The sequence below is a fragment of the Hypanus sabinus genome, chromosome 6, assembly GCF_030144855.1.
Source record: "Hypanus sabinus isolate sHypSab1 chromosome 6, sHypSab1.hap1, whole genome shotgun sequence".
NCBI classification, from domain to species: Eukaryota; Metazoa; Chordata; class Chondrichthyes; order Myliobatiformes; family Dasyatidae; genus Hypanus; species Hypanus sabinus.
In genome coordinates this window covers 135987671-136005896 of record NC_082711.1, presented here as the reverse complement: position 1 = coordinate 136005896, position 18226 = coordinate 135987671, and positions in this window count along the sequence as shown.

Genomic DNA, 18226 nt, shown 5'->3' with positions numbered 1-18226 from the left:
GGGTTCCCCAACCCGGTGTGAACAATCTCTGTGCATCCGCGGGTTCCCCAACCCGGTGTGAACAATCTCGTTCCGTCCGCGGGTTCCCCAACCCGGTGTGAACAATCTCCTTCCGTCCGCGGGTACCCCAACCCGGTGTGAACAATCTCCTTCCGTCCGCGGGTTCCCCAACCCGGTGTGAACAATCTCCTTCCGTCCGCGTGTGCCAACCCGGTGTGAACAATCTCCTTCCGTCCGCGGGTTCCCCAACCCAGTGTGAACAATCTGCCTCCGTCCGCGGGTGATAAACCGGTGTGAACAATCTCCTTCCGTCCGCGGGTGCCAACCCGGTGTGAACAATCTCCTTCCGTCCGTGGGTTCCCCAACCCGGTGTGAACAATCTCCTTCCGTCCACGGGTTCCCCAACCCGGTGTGAACAATCTCCTTCCGTCAGCGGGTTCCCCAACCCGGTGCGGACAATCTCCTTCCGTCCGCGGGTGCCAACCCGGTGTGAACAATCTCCTTCCGTCCGCGGGTACCCCAACCCGGTGCGGACAATCTCCTTCCGTCCGCGGGTTCCCCAACCCGGTGTGAACAATCTCCTTCCGTCCGCGGGTTCCCCAACCCGGTGTGAACAATCTCCTGCCGTCCGCGGGTTCCCCAGCCCGGTGTGAACAATCTCTGCCTGTCCGCTGGTTCCCCAACCCGGTGTGAACAATCTCCTTCCGTCCGCGGGTTCCCAACCCGGTGTGAACAATCTCCTTCCGTCCGCGGGTTCCCCAACCCGGTGCGAACAATCTCCTTCCGTCAGCGAGTTCCCCAACCCGGTGCGGACAATCTCCTTCCGTCCGCGGGTTGCCCAACCCGGTGTGAACAATCTCCTTCCGTCCGAGGGTTCCCCAACCCGGTGTGAACAATCTCCTTCCGTCCGCGGGTTCCCCAACCCGGTGTGAACAATCTCCTTCCATCCGCGGGTTCCCCAACCCGGTGTGAACAATCTCTGTGCATCCGCGGGTTCCCCAACCCGGTGTGAACAATCTCGTTCCGTCCGCGGGTTCCCCAACCCGGTGTGAACAATCTCCTTCCGTCCGCGGGTACCCCAACCCGGTGTGAACAATCTCCTTCCGTCCGCGGGTTCCCCAACCCGGTGTGAACAATCTCCTTCCGTCCGCGTGTGCCAACCCGGTGTGAACAATCTCCTTCCGTCCGCGGGTTCCCCAACCCAGTGTGAACAATCTGCCTCCGTCCGCGGGTGATAAACCGGTGTGAACAATCTCCTTCCGTCCGCGGGTGCCAACCCGGTGTGAACAATCTCCTTCCGTCCGTGGGTTCCCCAACCCGGTGTGAACAATCTCCTTCCGTCCACGGGTTCCCCAACCCGGTGTGAACAATCTCCTTCCGTCAGCGGGTTCCCCAACCCGGTGCGGACAATCTCCTTCCGTCCGCGGGTGCCAACCCGGTGTGAACAATCTCCTTCCGTCCGCGGGTACCCCAACCCGGTGCGGACAATCTTCTTCCGTCCGCGTGTTCCCCAACCCAGTGTGAACAATCTCCTTCCGTCCGCGGGTACCCCAACTCGATGTGAACAATCTCCTTCCGTCCGCGGGTTCCCCAACCGGGTGCGGACAATCTCCTTCCGTCCGCTGGTTCCCCAACCCGGTGTGAACAATCTCCTTCCGTCCACGGGTTCCCCAACCCGGTATGAACAATCTCCTTCCGTCCGCGGGTTCCCCAAACCGATGTGAACAATCTCTGTCCGTCTGCGGGTGCCAACCCGGTGTGAACAATCTCCTTCCGTCCGCGGTTGCCAACCCTGTGTGAACAATCTCCTTCCGTCCGCGGGTTCCCCAACCAGGTGTGAACAATCTCTGTGTGCCCTCGGGTTCCCCAACCCGGTGTGAACAATCTCCTTCCATCCGCGGGTTCCCCAACCCGGTGTGAACAATCTCCTTCCGTCCGCGGGTTCCCCAACCCGGTGTGAACAATCTCCTTCCGTCCGCGGGTTCCCCAACCCGGTGTGAACAATCTCCTTCCGTCCGCGGGTTCCCCAACCCGGTGTGAACAATCTCCTTCCGTCCGCGGGTTCCCCAACCCGGTGTGAACAATCTCCTGCCGTCCGCGGGTTCCCCAGCCCGGTGTGAACAATCTCTGCCTGTCCGCTGGTTCCCCAGCCCGGTGTGAACAATCTCCTTCCGTCCGCGGGTTCCCCAACCCGGTGTGAACAATCTCCTTCCGTCCGCGGGTTCCCCAACCCGGTGCGAACAATCTCCTTCCGTCAGCGGGTTCCCCAACCCGGTGCGGACAATCTCCTTCCGTCCGCGGGTTGCCCAACCCGGTGTGAACAATCTCCTTCCGTCCGAGGGTTCCCCAACCCGGTGTGAACAATCTCCTTCCGTCCGAGGGTTCCCCAACCCGGTGTGAACAATCTCCTTCCGTCCGCGGGTTCCCCAACCCGGTGTGAACAATCTCCTTCCATCCGCGGGTTCCCCAACCCGGTGTGAACAATCTCCTTCCGTCCGCGGGTTCCCCAACCCGGTGTGAACAATCTCCTTCCGTCCGCGGGTACCCCAACCCGGTGTGAACAATCTCCTTCCGTCCGCGGGTTCCCCATCCCGGTGTGAACAATCTCGTTCCGTCCGCGGGTGCCAACCCGGTGTGAACAATCTCCTTCCGTCCGCGGGTTCCCCAACCCAGTGTGAACAATCTGCCTCCGTCCGCGGGTGATAAACCGGTGTGAACAATCTGCTTCCGTCCGCGGGTGCCAACCCGGTGTGAACAATCTCCTTCCGTCCGCGGGTTCCCCAACCCGGTGTGAACAATCTCCTTCCGTCCACGGGTTCCCCAACCCGGTGTGAACAATCTCCTTCCGTCAACGGGTTCCCCAACCCGGTGCGGACAATCTCCTTCCGTCCGCGGGTTCCCCAACCCGGTGGGAACAATCTCCTTCCGTCCGCGGGTTCCCCAACCCGGTGCGGACAATCTCCTTCCGTCCGCTGGTTCCCCAACCCGGTGCGGACAATCTCCTTCCGTCCGCGGGTTCCCCAACCCGGTGCGGACAATCTCCTTCCGTCCGCGGGTTCCCAAACCCGGTGCGGACAATCTCCTTCCGTCCGCGGGTTCCCCAACCCGGTGTGAACAATCTGCTTCCGTCCGTGGGTGCCAACCCGGTGTGAACAATCTCCTTCCATCCGCGGGTACCCCAACCCGGTGTGAACAATCTCCTTCCGTCCGCGGGTTCCCCAACCGGGTGCGGACAATCTCCTTCCGTCCGCGGGTTCCCCAACTCGGTGTGAACAATCTCTGCATGTCCGCTGGTTCCCCAACCCGGTGTGAACAATCTCCTTCCTTCCGCGGGTTCCCCAACCCGGTGTGAACAATCTCTGTGCATCCGCGGGTTCCCCAACCCGGTGTGAACAATCTCCGTGAGTCCGCGGGTTCCCCAACCCGGTGTGAACAATCTCCTTCCGTCCGCAGGTGCCAACCCGGTGTGAACAATCTCCTTCCGTCCGCGGGTTCCCCAAACCGGTGTGAACAATCTCCTTCCGTCCGCGGCTTCCCCAACCCGGTGCGGACAATCTCCTTCCGTCCGCGGGTTCCCCAACCCGGTGCGGACAATCTCCTTCCGTCCGCGGGTTCCCCAACCCGGTGTGGACAATCTCCTTCCGTCCGCGGGTTCCCCAGCCCGGTGTGAACAATCTCCTTCCGCCCACGGGTTCCCCAACCCGGTGTGAACAATCTCCTTCCGTCCGCGGGTTTCCCAACCTGGTGTAAACAATCTCTGTGCATCCGCGGGTTCCCCAACCCGGTGTGAACAATCTCCGTCCGTCCGCGGTTTCCCCAACCCGGTGGGAACAATCTCCGTCCGTCCGCGGGTTCCCCAACCCGGTGTGAACAATCTCCTTCCGTTCGCGGGTACCCGAACCCGATGTGAACAATCTCCTTCCGTCCGCGGGTTCCACAACCCGGTGTGAGCAATCTCCTTCTGTCCGCGGGTTCCCCAACCCGGTGTGAACAATCTCTGTGAGTCCGCGGGTTCCCCAACCCGGTGTGAACAATCTCCTTCCGTCCGCGGGTTCCCCAACCCGGTGTGAACAATCTCCTTCCATCCACAGGTTCCCCAACCCGGTGTGAACAATCTCCTTCCGTCCGCGGGTGCCAAACCGGTGTGAACAATCTCCTTCCGTCCGCGGGTTCCCCAACCCGGTGTGAACAATCTCCTTCCGTCTGCGGGTTCCCCAACCCGGTGTGAACAATCTCTGTGAGTCTGCGGGTTCCCCAACCCGGTGTGAACAATCTCCTTCCGTCCGCTGGTTCCCCAACCCGATGTGAACAATCTCCTTCCGTCCGCGGCTTCCCCAACCCGGTGTGAATAATCTCTGTGAGTCCGCGGGTTCCACAACCCGGTGCGGACAATCTCCTTCCTTCCGCGGGTGCCAACCCGGTGTGAACAATCTCCTTACGTCCGCGGGTGCCAACTCGGTGTGAATAATCTCCTTCCGTCCGCGGGATCCCCAACCCAGTGTGAACAATCTGCTTCCATCCACGGGTGCCAACCCGGTGTGAACAATCTCCTTCCGTCCGCGGTTACCAACCCGGTGTGAACAATCTCCTTCCTTCCGCGGGTTCCCCAACCCGGTGTGAACAATCTCTGTGTGCCCTCGGGTTCCCCAACCCGGTGTGAACAATCTCCTTCCGTCCGCGGGTTCCCCAACCCGGTGTGAACAATCTCCTTCCGTCCGCGGGTTCCCCAACCCGGTGTGAACAATCTCCTGCCGTCCGCGGGTTCCCCAACCCGGTGTGAACAATCTCTGCCTGTCCGCTGGTTCCCCAACCCGGTGTGAACAATCTCCTTCCGTCCGCGGGTTCCCCAACCCGGTGTGAACAATCTCCTTCCGTCCGCGGGTTCCCCAACCCAGTGTGAACAATCTCCTTCCATCCGCGGGTTCCCCAACCCGGTGTGAACAATCTCCTTACGTCAGCGGGTTCCCCAACCCGGTGCGGACAATCTCCTTCCGTCCGCGGGTTCCCCAACCCGGTGCGGACAATCTAATTCTGTCCGCGGGTTCCCCAACCCGGTGTGGACAATCTCTGCATGTCCGCTGGTTCCCCAACCCGGTGTGAACAATCTCCTTCCTTCCGCGGGTTCCCCAACCCGGTGTGAACAATCTCTGTGCCTCCGCGGGTTCCCCAACCCGGTGTGAACAATCTCTGTGAGTCCGCGGGTTCCCCAACCCGGTGTGAACACTCTCCTTCCGTCCGCGGGTGCCAACCCGGTGTGAACAATCTCTTTCCGTCCGCGGGTGCCAACCTGGTGTGAACAATCTCCTTCCGTCCGCGGGTTCCACAACCCGGTGTGAACAATCTCCTTCCGTCCGCGGGTTCCCCAACCCGGTGCGGAGAATCTCCTTCCGTCCGCGGGTTCCCCAACCCGGTGTGAGCAATCTCTTTCCGTCCGCGGGTTCCCCAACCCGGTGTGAACAATCTCTGTGAGTCCGCGGGTTCCCCAACCCGGTGTGAACAATCTCCTTCCGTCCGCGGGTTCCGCAACCCGGTGTGAACAATCTCCTTCCGTCCGCGGGTTCCCCAACCCGGTGTGAACAATCTCCTTCCATCCGCGGGTGCCAACCCGGTGTGAACAATCTCCTTCCGTCCGCGGGTACCCCAACCCGGTGCGGACAATCTCCTTCCGTCCGCGTGTTCCCCATCCCGGTGTGAACAATCTCCTTCCGTCCGCGGGTACCCCAACCCGATGTGAACAATCTCCTTCCGTCCGCGGGTTCCCCAACCGGGTGCGGACAATGTCCTTCCGTCCGCGGGTTCCCCAACCCGCTGTGAACAATCTCCGTCCGTCCGCGGGTGCCAACCCGGTGTGAACAATCTCCTTCCGTCCGCGGGTGCCAACCCGGTGTGAATAATCTCCTTCCGTCCGCGGGTTCCCCAACCCAGTGTGAACAATCTGCTTCCATCCGCGGGTGCCAACCCGGTGTGAACAATCTCCTTCCGTCCGCGGTTGCCAACCCGGTGTGAACAATCTCCTTCCGTCCGCGGGTTCCCCAACCAGGTGTGAACAATCTCTGTGTGCCCTCGGGTTCCCCAACCCGGTGTGAACAATCTCCTTCCGTCCGCGGGTTCCCCAACCCGGTGTGAACAATCTCCTTCCGTCCGCGGGTTCCCCAACCCGGTGTGAACAATCTCCTTCCGTCCACGGGTTCCCCAACCCGGTGTGAACAATCTCCCTTCCGTCCGCGGTTCCCCAACCCGGTGTGAACAATCTCCTTCCGTCCGCGGGTTCCCCAACCCGGTGTGAACAATCTCCTTCCCTCCGCGGGTTCCCCAACCCGGTGTGAACAATCTCCTGCCGTCCGCGGGTTCCCCAGCCCGGTGTGAACAATCTCTGCCTCTCCGCTGGTTCCCCAACCCGGTGTGAACAATCTCCTTCCGTCCGCGGGTTCCCCAACCCGGTGTGAACAATCTCCTTCCGTCCGCGGGTTCCCCAACCCGGTGTGAACAATCTCCTTCCGTCCGCGGGTTCCCCAACCCGGTGCGGACAATCTCCTTCCGTCTGCGGGTTCCCCAACCCGGTGTGAACAATCTCCTTCCGTCCGCGGGTTCCCCAACCCGGTGCGGACAATCTCCTTCCGTCCGCGGGTTCCCCAACCCGGTGTGAACAATCTCCTTCCGTCCGCGGGTTCCCCAACCCGGTGCAGGCAATCTCCTTCCGTCCGCGGGTTCCCCAACCCGGTGTGAACAATCTCCTTCCGTCCGCAGGTTCCGCAACCCGGTGCGGAAAATCTCCTACCGTCCGCGGGTTCCCCAACCCGGTGTGAACAATCTCTGCATGTCCGCTGGTTCCCCAACCCGGTGTGAACAATCTCCTTCCTTCCGCGGGTTCCCCAACCCGGTGTGAACAATCTCTGTGCCTCCGCGGGTTCCCCAACCCGGTGTGAACAATCTCTGTGAGTCCGCGGGTTCCCGAACCCGGTGTGAACAATCTCCTTCCGTCCGCGGGTTCCCCAACCCGGTGTGAACAATCTCCTTCCATCCGCAGGTTCCCCAACCCGGTGTGAACAATCTCCTTCCGTCCGCGGGTTCCCCAACCAGGTGTGAACAATCTCTGTGTGCCCTCGGGTTCCCCAACCCGGTGTGAACAATCTCCTTCCGTCCGCGGGTTCCCCAACCCGGTGTGAACAATCTCCTTCCGTCCGCGGGTTCCCCAACCCGGTGTGAACAATCTCCTTCCGTCCACGGGTTCCCCAACCCGGTGTGAACAATCTCCTTCCGTCCGCGGGTTCCCCAACCCGGTGTGAACAATCTCCTTCCGTCCGCGGGTTCCCCAACCCGGTGTGAACAATCACCTGCCGTCCGCGGGTTCCCCAACCCGGTGTGAACAATCTCTGCCTGTCCGCTGGTTCCCCCACCCGGTGTGAACAATCTCCTGCCGTCCGCAGGTTCCCCAACCCGGTGTGAACAATCTCCTTCCGTCCGCGGGTTCCCCAACCCGGTGTGAACAATCTCCTTCCGTCCGCGGGTTCCCCAACCCGGTGCGGACAATCTCCTTCCGTCCGCGGGTTCCCCAACCCGGTGTGAACAATCTCCTTCCGTCCGCGGGTTCCCCAACCCGGTGTGAACAAACTCCTTCCGTCCGCGGGTTCCCCAACCCGGTGTGAACAATCTCCTTCCATCCGTGGGTTCCCCAACCCGGGTGTGAACAATCTCTGTGCATCCGCGGGTTACCCAACCCGGTGTGAACAATCTCCTTCCGTCCGCGGGTTCCCCAACCCGGTGTGAACAATCTCCTTCCGTCCGCGGGTACCCCAACCCGGTGTGAACAATCTCCTTCCGTCCGCGGGTTCCCCAACCCGGTGTGAACAATCTCCTTCCTTCCGCGGGTACCCCAACCCGGTGTAAACAATCTCTGTGAGTCCGCGGGTTCCCCAACCCGGTGTGAACAATCTCCTTCCGTCTGCGGGTTCCCCAACCCGGTGTGAACAATCTCTGTGAGTCTGCGGGTTCCCCAACCCGGTGTGAACAATCTCCTTCCGTCCGCTGGTTCCCCAACCCGATGTGAACAATCTCCTTCCGTCCGCGGCTTCCCCAACCCGGTGTGAATAATCTCTGTGAGTCCGCGGGTTCCACAACCCGGTGCGGACAATCTCCTTCCTTCCGCGGGTGCCAACCCGGTGTGAACAATCTCTTTCCGTCCGCGGGTGCCAACCTGGTGTGAACAATCTCCTTCCGTCCGCGGGTTCCACAACCCGGTGTGAACAATCTCCTTCCGTCCGCGGGTTCCCCAACCCGGTGCGGAGAATCTCCTTCCGTCCGCGGGTTCCCCAACCCGGTGTGAGCAATCTCTTTCCGTCCGCGGGTTCCCCAACCCGGTGTGAACAATCTCTGTGAGTCCGCGGGTTCCCCAACCCGGTGTGAACAATCTCCTTCCGTCCGCGGGTTCCGCAACCCGGTGTGAACAATCTCCTTCCGTCCGCGGGTTCCCCAACCCGGTGTGAACAATCTCCTTCCATCCGCGGGTGCCAACCCGGTGTGAACAATCTCCTTCCGTCCGCGGGTACCCCAACCCGGTGCGGACAATCTCCTTCCGTCCGCGTGTTCCCCATCCCGGTGTGAACAATCTCCTTCCGTCCGCGGGTACCCCAACCCGATGTGAACAATCTCCTTCCGTCCGCGGGTTCCCCAACCGGGTGCGGACAATGTCCTTCCGTCCGCGGGTTCCCCAACCCGCTGTGAACAATCTCCGTCCGTCCGCGGGTGCCAACCCGGTGTGAACAATCTCCTTCCGTCCGCGGGTGCCAACCCGGTGTGAATAATCTCCTTCCGTCCGCGGGTTCCCCAACCCAGTGTGAACAATCTGCTTCCATCCGCGGGTGCCAACCCGGTGTGAACAATCTCCTTCCGTCCGCGGTTGCCAACCCGGTGTGAACAATCTCCTTCCGTCCGCGGGTTCCCCAACCAGGTGTGAACAATCTCTGTGTGCCCTCGGGTTCCCCAACCCGGTGTGAACAATCTCCTTCCGTCCGCGGGTTCCCCAACCCGGTGTGAACAATCTCCTTCCGTCCGCGGGTTCCCCAACCCGGTGTGAACAATCTCCTTCCGTCCACGGGTTCCCCAACCCGGTGTGAACAATCTCCTTCCGTCCGCGGGTTCCCCAACCCGGTGTGAACAATCTCCTTCCGTCCGCGGGTTCCCCAACCCGGTGTGAACAATCTCCTTCCCTCCGCGGGTTCCCCAACCCGGTGTGAACAATCTCCTGCCGTCCGCGGGTTCCCCAGCCCGGTGTGAACAATCTCTGCCTCTCCGCTGGTTCCCCAACCCGGTGTGAACAATCTCCTTCCGTCCGCGGGTTCCCCAACCCGGTGTGAACAATCTCCTTCCGTCCGCGGGTTCCCCAACCCGGTGTGAACAATCTCCTTCCGTCCGCGGGTTCCCCAACCCGGTGCGGACAATCTCCTTCCGTCTGCGGGTTCCCCAACCCGGTGTGAACAATCTCCTTCCGTCCGCGGGTTCCCCAACCCGGTGCGGACAATCTCCTTCCGTCCGCGGGTTCCCCAACCCGGTGTGAACAATCTCCTTCCGTCCGCGGGTTCCCCAACCCGGTGCAGGCAATCTCCTTCCGTCCGCGGGTTCCCCAACCCGGTGTGAACAATCTCCTTCCGTCCGCAGGTTCCGCAACCCGGTGCGGAAAATCTCCTACCGTCCGCGGGTTCCCCAACCCGGTGTGAACAATCTCTGCATGTCCGCTGGTTCCCCAACCCGGTGTGAACAATCTCCTTCCTTCCGCGGGTTCCCCAACCCGGTGTGAACAATCTCTGTGCCTCCGCGGGTTCCCCAACCCGGTGTGAACAATCTCTGTGAGTCCGCGGGTTCCCCAACCCGGTGTGAACAATCTCCTTCCGTCCGCGGGTTCCCCAACCCGGTGTGAACAATCTCCTTCCATCCGCAGGTTCCCCAACCCGGTGTGAACAATCTCCTTCCGTCCGCGGGTTCCCCAACCAGGTGTGAACAATCTCTGTGTGCCCTCGGGTTCCCCAACCCGGTGTGAACAATCTCCTTCCGTCCGCGGGTTCCCCAACCCGGTGTGAACAATCTCCTTCCGTCCGCGGGTTCCCCAACCCGGTGTGAACAATCTCCTTCCGTCCACGGGTTCCCCAACCCGGTGTGAACAATCTCCTTCCGTCCGCGGGTTCCCCAACCCGGTGTGAACAATCTCCTTCCGTCCGCGGGTTCCCCAACCCGGTGTGAACAATCACCTGCCGTCCGCGGGTTCCCCAACCCGGTGTGAACAATCTCTGCCTGTCCGCTGGTTCCCCCACCCGGTGTGAACAATCTCCTGCCGTCCGCAGGTTCCCCAACCCGGTGTGAACAATCTCCTTCCGTCCGCGGGTTCCCCAACCCGGTGTGAACAATCTCCTTCCGTCCGCGGGTTCCCCAACCCGGTGCGGACAATCTCCTTCCGTCCGCGGGTTCCCCAACCCGGTGTGAACAATCTCCTTCCGTCCGCGGGTTCCCCAACCCGGTGTGAACAAACTCCTTCCGTCCGCGGGTTCCCCAACCCGGTGTGAACAATCTCCTTCCATCCGTGGGTTCCCCAACCCGGTGTGAACAATCTCTGTGCATCCGCGGGTTACCCAACCCGGTGTGAACAATCTCCTTCCGTCCGCGGGTTCCCCAACCCGGTGTGAACAATCTCCTTCCGTCCGCGGGTACCCCAACCCGGTGTGAACAATCTCCTTCCGTCCGCGGGTTCCCCAACCCGGTGTGAACAATCTCCTTCCTTCCGCGGGTACCCCAACCCGGTGTAAACAATCTCTGTGAGTCCGCGGGTTCCCCAACCCGGTGTGAACAATCTCCTTCCGTCTGCGGGTTCCCCAACCCGGTGTGAACAATCTCTGTGAGTCTGCGGGTTCCCCAACCCGGTGTGAACAATCTCCTTCCGTCCGCTGGTTCCCCAACCCGATGTGAACAATCTCCTTCCGTCCGCGGCTTCCCCAACCCGGTGTGAATAATCTCTGTGAGTCCGCGGGTTCCACAACCCGGTGCGGACAATCTCCTTCCTTCCGCGGGTGCCAACCCGGTGTGAACAATCTCCTTACGTCCGCGGGTGCCAACCCGGTGTGAATAATCTCCTTCCGTCCGCGGGTTCCCCAACCCAGTGTGAACAATCTGCTTCCATCCGCGGGTGCCAACCCGGTGTGAACAATCTCCTTCCGTCCGCGGTTACCAACCCGGTGTGAACAATCTCCTTCCGTCCGCGGGTTCCCCAACCCGGTGTGAACAATCTCTGTGTGCCCTCGGGTTCCCCAACCCGGTGTGAACAATCTCCTTCCGTCCGCGGGTTCCCCAACCCGGTGTGAACAATCTCCTTCCGTCCGCGGGTTCCCCAACCCGGTGTGAACAATCTCCTGCCGTCCGCGGGTTCCCCAACCCGGTGTGAACAATCTCTGCCTGTCCGCTGGTTCCCCAACCCGGTGTGAACAATCTCCTTCCGTCCGCGGGTTCCCCAACCCGGTGTGAACAATCTCCTTCCGTCCGCGGGTTCCCCAACCCAGTGTGAACAATCTCCTTCCATCCGCGGGTTCCCCAACCCGGTGCGGGCAATCTCCTTCCGTCCGCGGGTTCCCCAACCCGGTGTGAACAATCTCCTTCCGTCCGCGGGTTCCCCAACCCGGTGCGGACAATCTAATTCCGTCCGCGGGTTCCCCAACCCGGTGTGGACAATCTCTGCATGTCCGCTGGTTCCCCAACCCGGTGTGAACAATCTCCTTCCTTCCGCGGGTTCCCCAACCCGGTGTGAACAATCTCTGTGCCTCCGCGGGTTCCCCAACCCGGTGTGAACAATCTCTGTGAGTCCGCGGGTTCCCCAACCCGGTGTGAACACTCTCCTTCCGTCCGCGGGTGCCAACCCGGTGTGAACAATCTCGTTCCGTCCGCGGGTGCCAACCCGGTGTGAACAATCTCCTTCCGTCCGCGGGTTCCACAACCCGGTGTGAACAATCTCCTTCCGTCCGCGGGTTCCCCAACCCGGTGCGGAGAATCTCCTTCCGTCCGCGGGTTCCCCAACCCGGTGTGAGCAATCTCCTTCCGTCCGCGGGTTCCCCAACCCGGTGTGAACAATCTCTGTGAGTCCGCGGGTTCCCCAACCCGGTGTGAACAATCTCCTTCCGTCCGCGGGTTCCGCAACCCGGTGTGAACAATCTCATTCCGTCCGCGGGTTCCCCAACCCGGTGTGAACAATCTCCTTCCGTCCACGGGTTCCCCAACCCGGTGTGAACAATCTCCTTCCGTCCGCGGGTTCCCCAACCCGGTGTGAACAATCTCCTTCCGTCCGCGGGTTCCCCAACCCGGTGTGAACAATCTCCTGCCGTCCGCGGGTTCCCCAACCCGGTGTGAACAATCTCTGCCTGTCCGCTGGTTCCCCAACCCGGTGTGAACAATCTCCTGCCGTCCGCAGGTTCCCCAACCCGGTGTGAACAATCTCCTTCCGTCCGCGGGTTCCCCAACCCGGTGTGAACAATCTCATTCCGTCCGCGGGTTCCCCAACCCGGTGTGAACAATCTCCTTCCGTCCGCGGGTTCCCCAACCCGGTGTGAACAATCTCTTTCCGTCCGCGGGTTCCCCAACCCGGTGTGAACAATCTCCTTCCATCCGTGGGTTCCCCAACCCGGTGTGAACAATCTCTGTGCATCCGCGGGTTCCCTAACCCGGTGTGAACAATCTCCTTCCGTCCGCGGGTTCCCCAACCCGGTGTGAACAATCTCCTTCCGTCCGCGGGTACCCCAACCCGGTGTGAACAATCTCCTTCCGTCCGCGGGTTCCCCAACCCGGTGTGAACAATCTCCTTCCCTCCGCGGGTACCCCAACCCGGTGTAAACAATCTCTGTGAGTCCGCGGGTTCCCCAACCCGGTGTGAACAATCTCCTTCCGTCTGCGGGTTCCCCAACCCGGTGTGAACAATCTCTGTGAGTCTGCGGGTTCCCCAACCCGGTGTGAACAATCTCCTTCCGTCCGCTGGTTCCCCAACCCGATGTGAACAATCTCCTTCCGTCCGCGGCTTCCCCAACCCGGTGTGAATAATCTCTGTGAGTCCGCGGGTTCCACAACCCGGTGCGGACAATCTCCTTCCTTCCGCGGGTGCCAACCCGGTGTGAACAATCTCCTTACGTCCGCGGGTGCCAACTCGGTGTGAATAATCTCCTTCCGTCCGCGGGTTCCCCAACCCAGTGTGAACAATCTGCTTCCATCCGCGGGTGCCAACCCGGTGTGAACAATCTCCTTCCGTCCGCGGTTACCAACCCGGTGTGAACAATCTCCTTCCTTCCGCGGGTTCCCCAACCCGGTGTGAACAATCTCTGTGTGCCCTCGGGTTCCCCAACCCGGTGTGAACAATCTCCTTCCGTCCGCGGGTTCCCCAACCCGGTGTGAACAATCTCCTTCCGTCCGCGGGTTCCCCAACCCGGTGTGAACAATCTCCTGCCGTCCGCGGGTTCCCCAACCCGGTGTGAACAATCTCTGCCTGTCCGCTGGTTCCCCAACCCGGTGTGAACAATCTCCTTCCGTCCGCGGGTTCCCCAACCCGCTGTGAACAATCTCCTTCCGTCCGCGGGTTCCCCAACCCAGTGTGAACAATCTCCTTCCATCCGCGGGTTCCCCAACCCGGTGTGAACAATCTCCTTACGTCAGCGGGTTCCCCAACCCGGTGTGAACAATCTCCTTCCGTCCGCGGGTTCCCCAACCCGGTGTGAACAATCTCCTTCCGTCCGCGGGTTCCCCAACCCGGTGTGAACAATCTCCTGCCGTCCGCGGGTTCCCCAACCCGGTGTGAACAATCTCTGCCTGTCCGCTGGTTCCCCAACCCGGTGTGAACAATCTCCTGCCGTCCGCAGGTTCCCCAACCCGGTGTGAACAATCTCCTTCCGTCCGCGGGTTCCCCAACCCGGTGTGAACAATCTCATTCCGTCCGCGGGTTCCCCAACCCGGTGTGAACAATCTCCTTCCGTCCGCGGGTTCCCCAACCCGGTGTGAACAATCTCCTTCCGTCCGCGGGTTCCCCAACCCGGTGTGAACAATCTCCTTCCATCCGTGGGTTCCCCAACCCGGTGTGAACAATCTCTGTGCATCCGCGGGTTCCCTAACCCGGTGTGAACAATCTCCTTCCGTCCGCGGGTTCCCCAACCCGGTGTGAACAATCTCCTTCCGTCCGCGGGTACCCCAACCCGGTGTGAACAATCTCCTTCCGTCCGCGGGTTCCCCAACCCGGTGTGAACAATCTCCTTCCCTCCGCGGGTACCCCAACCCGGTGTAAACAATCTCTGTGAGTCCGCGGGTTCCCCAACCCGGTGTGAACAATCTCCTTCCGTCTGCGGGTTCCCCAACCCGGTGTGAACAATCTCTGTGAGTCTGCGGGTTCCCCAACCCGGTGTGAACAATCTCCTTCCGTCCGCTGGTTCCCCAACCCGATGTGAACAATCTCCTTCCGTCCGCGGCTTCCCCAACCCGGTGTGAATAATCTCTGTGAGTCCGCGGGTTCCACAACCCGGTGCGGACAATCTCCTTCCTTCCGCGGGTGCCAACCCGGTGTGAACAATCTCCTTACGTCCGCGGGTGCCAACTCGGTGTGAATAATCTCCTTCCGTCCGCGGGTTCCCCAACCCAGTGTGAACAATCTGCTTCCATCCGCGGGTGCCAACCCGGTGTGAACAATCTCCTTCTGTCCGCGGTTACCAACCCGGTGTGAACAATCTCCTTCCTTCCGCGGGTTCCCCAACCCGGTGTGAACAATCTCTGTGTGCCCTCGGGTTCCCCAACCCGGTGTGAACAATCTCCTTCCGTCCGCGGGTTCCCCAACCCGGTGTGAACAATCTCCTTCCGTCCGCGGGTTCCCCAACCCGGTGTGAACAATCTCCTGCCGTCCGCGGGTTCCCCATCCCGGTGTGAACAATCTCTGCCTGTCCGCTGGTTCCCCAACCCGGTGTGAACAATCTCCTTCCGTCCGCGGGTTCCCCAACCCGGTGTGAACAATCTCCTTCCGTCCGCGGGTTCCCCAACCCAGTGTGAACAATCTCCTTCCATCCGCGGGTTCCCCAACCCGGTGTGAACAATCTCCTTACGTCAGCGGGTTCCCCAACCCGGTGCGGACAATCTCCTTCCGTCCGCGGGTTCCCCAACCCGGTGCGGACAATCTAATTCTGTCCGCGGGTTCCCCAACCCGGTGTGGACAATCTCTGCATGTCCGCTGGTTCCCCAACCCGGTGTGAACAATCTCCTTCCTTCCGCGGGTTCCCCAACCCGGTGTGAACAATCTCTGTGCCTCCGCGGGTTCCCCAACCCGGTGTGAACAATCTCTGTGAGTCCGCGGGTTCCCCAACCCGGTGTGAACACTCTCCTTCCGTCCGCGGGTGCCAACCCGGTGTGAACAATCTCTTTCCGTCCGCGGGTGCCAACCTGGTGTGAACAATCTCCTTCCGTCCGCGGGTTCCACAACCCGGTGTGAACAATCTCCTTCCGTCCGCGGGTTCCCCAACCCGGTGCGGAGAATCTCCTTCCGTCCGCGGGTTCCCCAACCCGGTGTGAGCAATCTCTTTCCGTCCGCGGGTTCCCCAACCCGGTGTGAACAATCTCTGTGAGTCCGCGGGTTCCCCAACCCGGTGTGAACAATCTCCTTCCGTCCGCGGGTTCCGCAACCCGGTGTGAACAATCTCCTTCCGTCCGCGGGTTCCCCAACCCGGTGTGAACAATCTCCTTCCATCCGCGGGTGCCAACCCGGTGTGAACAATCTCCTTCCGTCCGCGGGTACCCCAACCCGGTGCGGACAATCTCCTTCCGTCCGCGTGTTCCCCATCCCGGTGTGAACAATCTCCTTCCGTCCGCGGGTACCCCAACCCGATGTGAACAATCTCCTTCCGTCCGCGGGTTCCCCAACCGGGTGCGGACAATGTCCTTCCGTCCGCGGGTTCCCCAACCCGCTGTGAACAATCTCCGTCCGTCCGCGGGTGCCAACCCGGTGTGAACAATCTCCTTCCGTCCGCGGGTGCCAACCCGGTGTGAATAATCTCCTTCCGTCCGCGGGTTCCCCAACCCAGTGTGAACAATCTGCTTCCATCCGCGGGTGCCAACCCGGTGTGAACAATCTCCTTCCGTCCGCGGTTGCCAACCCGGTGTGAACAATCTCCTTCCGTCCGCGGGTTCCCCAACCAGGTGTGAACAATCTCTGTGTGCCCTCGGGTTCCCCAACCCGGTGTGAACAATCTCCTTCCGTCCGCGGGTTCCCCAACCCGGTGTGAACAATCTCCTTCCGTCCGCGGGTTCCCCAACCCGGTGTGAACAATCTCCTTCCGTCCACGGGTTCCCCAACCCGGTGTGAACAATCTCCTTCCGTCCGCGGGTTCCCCAACCCGGTGTGAACAATCTCCTTCCGTCCGCGGGTTCCCCAACCCGGTGTGAACAATCTCCTTCCCTCCGCGGGTTCCCCAACCCGGTGTGAACAATCTCCTGCCGTCCGCGGGTTCCCCAGCCCGGTGTGAACAATCTCTGCCTCTCCGCTGGTTCCCCAACCCGGTGTGAACAATCTCCTTCCGTCCGCGGGTTCCCCAACCCGGTGTGAACAATCTCCTTCCGTCCGCGGGTTCCCCAACCCGGTGTGAACAATCTCCTTCCGTCAGCGGGTTCCCCAACCCGGTGCGGACAATCTCCTTCCGTCCGCGGGTTCCCCAACCCGGTGTGAACAATCTCCTTCCGTCCGCGGGTTCCCCAACCCGGTGTGAACAATCTCCTTCCGTCCGCGGGTTCCCCAACCCGGTGCGGACAATCTAATTCCGTCCGCGGGTTCCCCAACCCGGTGTGGACAATCTCTGCATGTCCGCTGGTTCCCCAACCCGGTGTGAACAATCTCCTTCCTTCCGCGGGTTCCCCAACCCGGTGTGAACAATCTCTGTGCCTCCGCGGGTTCCCCAACCCGGTGTGAACAATCTCTGTGAGTCCGCGGGTTCCCCAACCCGGTGTGAACACTCTCCTTCCGTCCGCGGGTGCCAACCCGGTGTGAACAATCTCCTTCCGTCCGCGGGTGCCAACCCGGTGTGAACAATCTCCTTCCGTCCGCGGGTTCTACAACCCGGTGTGAACAATCTCCTTCCGTCCGCGGGTTCCCCAACCCGGTGCGGAGAATCTCCTTCCGTCCGCGGGTTCCCCAACCCGGTGTGAGCAATCTCTTTCCGTCCGCGGGTTCCCCAACCCGGTGTGAACAATCTCTGTGAGTCCGCGGGTTCCCCAACCCGGTGTGAACAATCTCCTTCCGTCCGCGGGTTCCGCAACCCGGTGTGAACAATCTCCTTCCGTCCGCGGGTTCCCCATCCCGGTGTGAACAATCTCCTTCCGTCCGCGGGTACCCCAACCCGATGTGAACAATCTCCTTCCGTCCGCGGGTTCCCCAACCGGGTGCGGACAATCTCCTTCCGTCCGCGGGTTCCCCAACCCGCTGTGAACAATCTCCGTCCGTCCGCGGGTGCCAACCCGGTGTGAACAATCTCCTTCCGTCCGCGGGTGCCAACCCGGTGTGAATAATCTCCTTCCGTCCGCGGGTTCCCCAACCCAGTGTGAACAATCTGCTTCCATCCGCGGGTGCCAACACGGTGTGAACAATCTCCTTCCGTCCGCGGGTTCCCCAACCCGGTGTGAACAATCTCCTTCCGTCCGCGGGTTCCCCAACCCGGTGTGAACAATCTCCTTCCATCCGTGGGTTCCCCATCCCGGTGTGAACAATCTCTGTGCATCCGCGGGTTCCCTAACCCGGTGTGAACAATCTCCTTCCGTCCGCGGGTTCCCCAACCCGGTGTGAACAATCTCCTTCCGTCCGCGGGTACCCCAACCCGGTGTGAACAATCTCCTTCCGTCCGCGGGTTCCCCAACCCGGTGTGAACAATCTCCTTCCCTCCGCGGGTACCCCAACCCGGTGTAAACAATCTCTGTGAGTCCGCGGGTTCCCCAACCCGGTGTGAACAATCTCCTTCCGTCTGCGGGTTCCCCAACCCGGTGTGAACAATCTCTGTGAGTCTGCGGGTTCCCCAACCCGGTGTGAACAATCTCCTTCCGTCCGCTGGTTCCCCAACCCGATGTGAACAATCTCCTTCCGTCCGCGGCTTCCCCAACCCGGTGTGAATAATCTCTGTGAGTCCGCGGGTTCCACAACCCGGTGCGGACAATCTCCTTCCTTCCGCGGGTGCCAACCCGGTGTGAACAATCT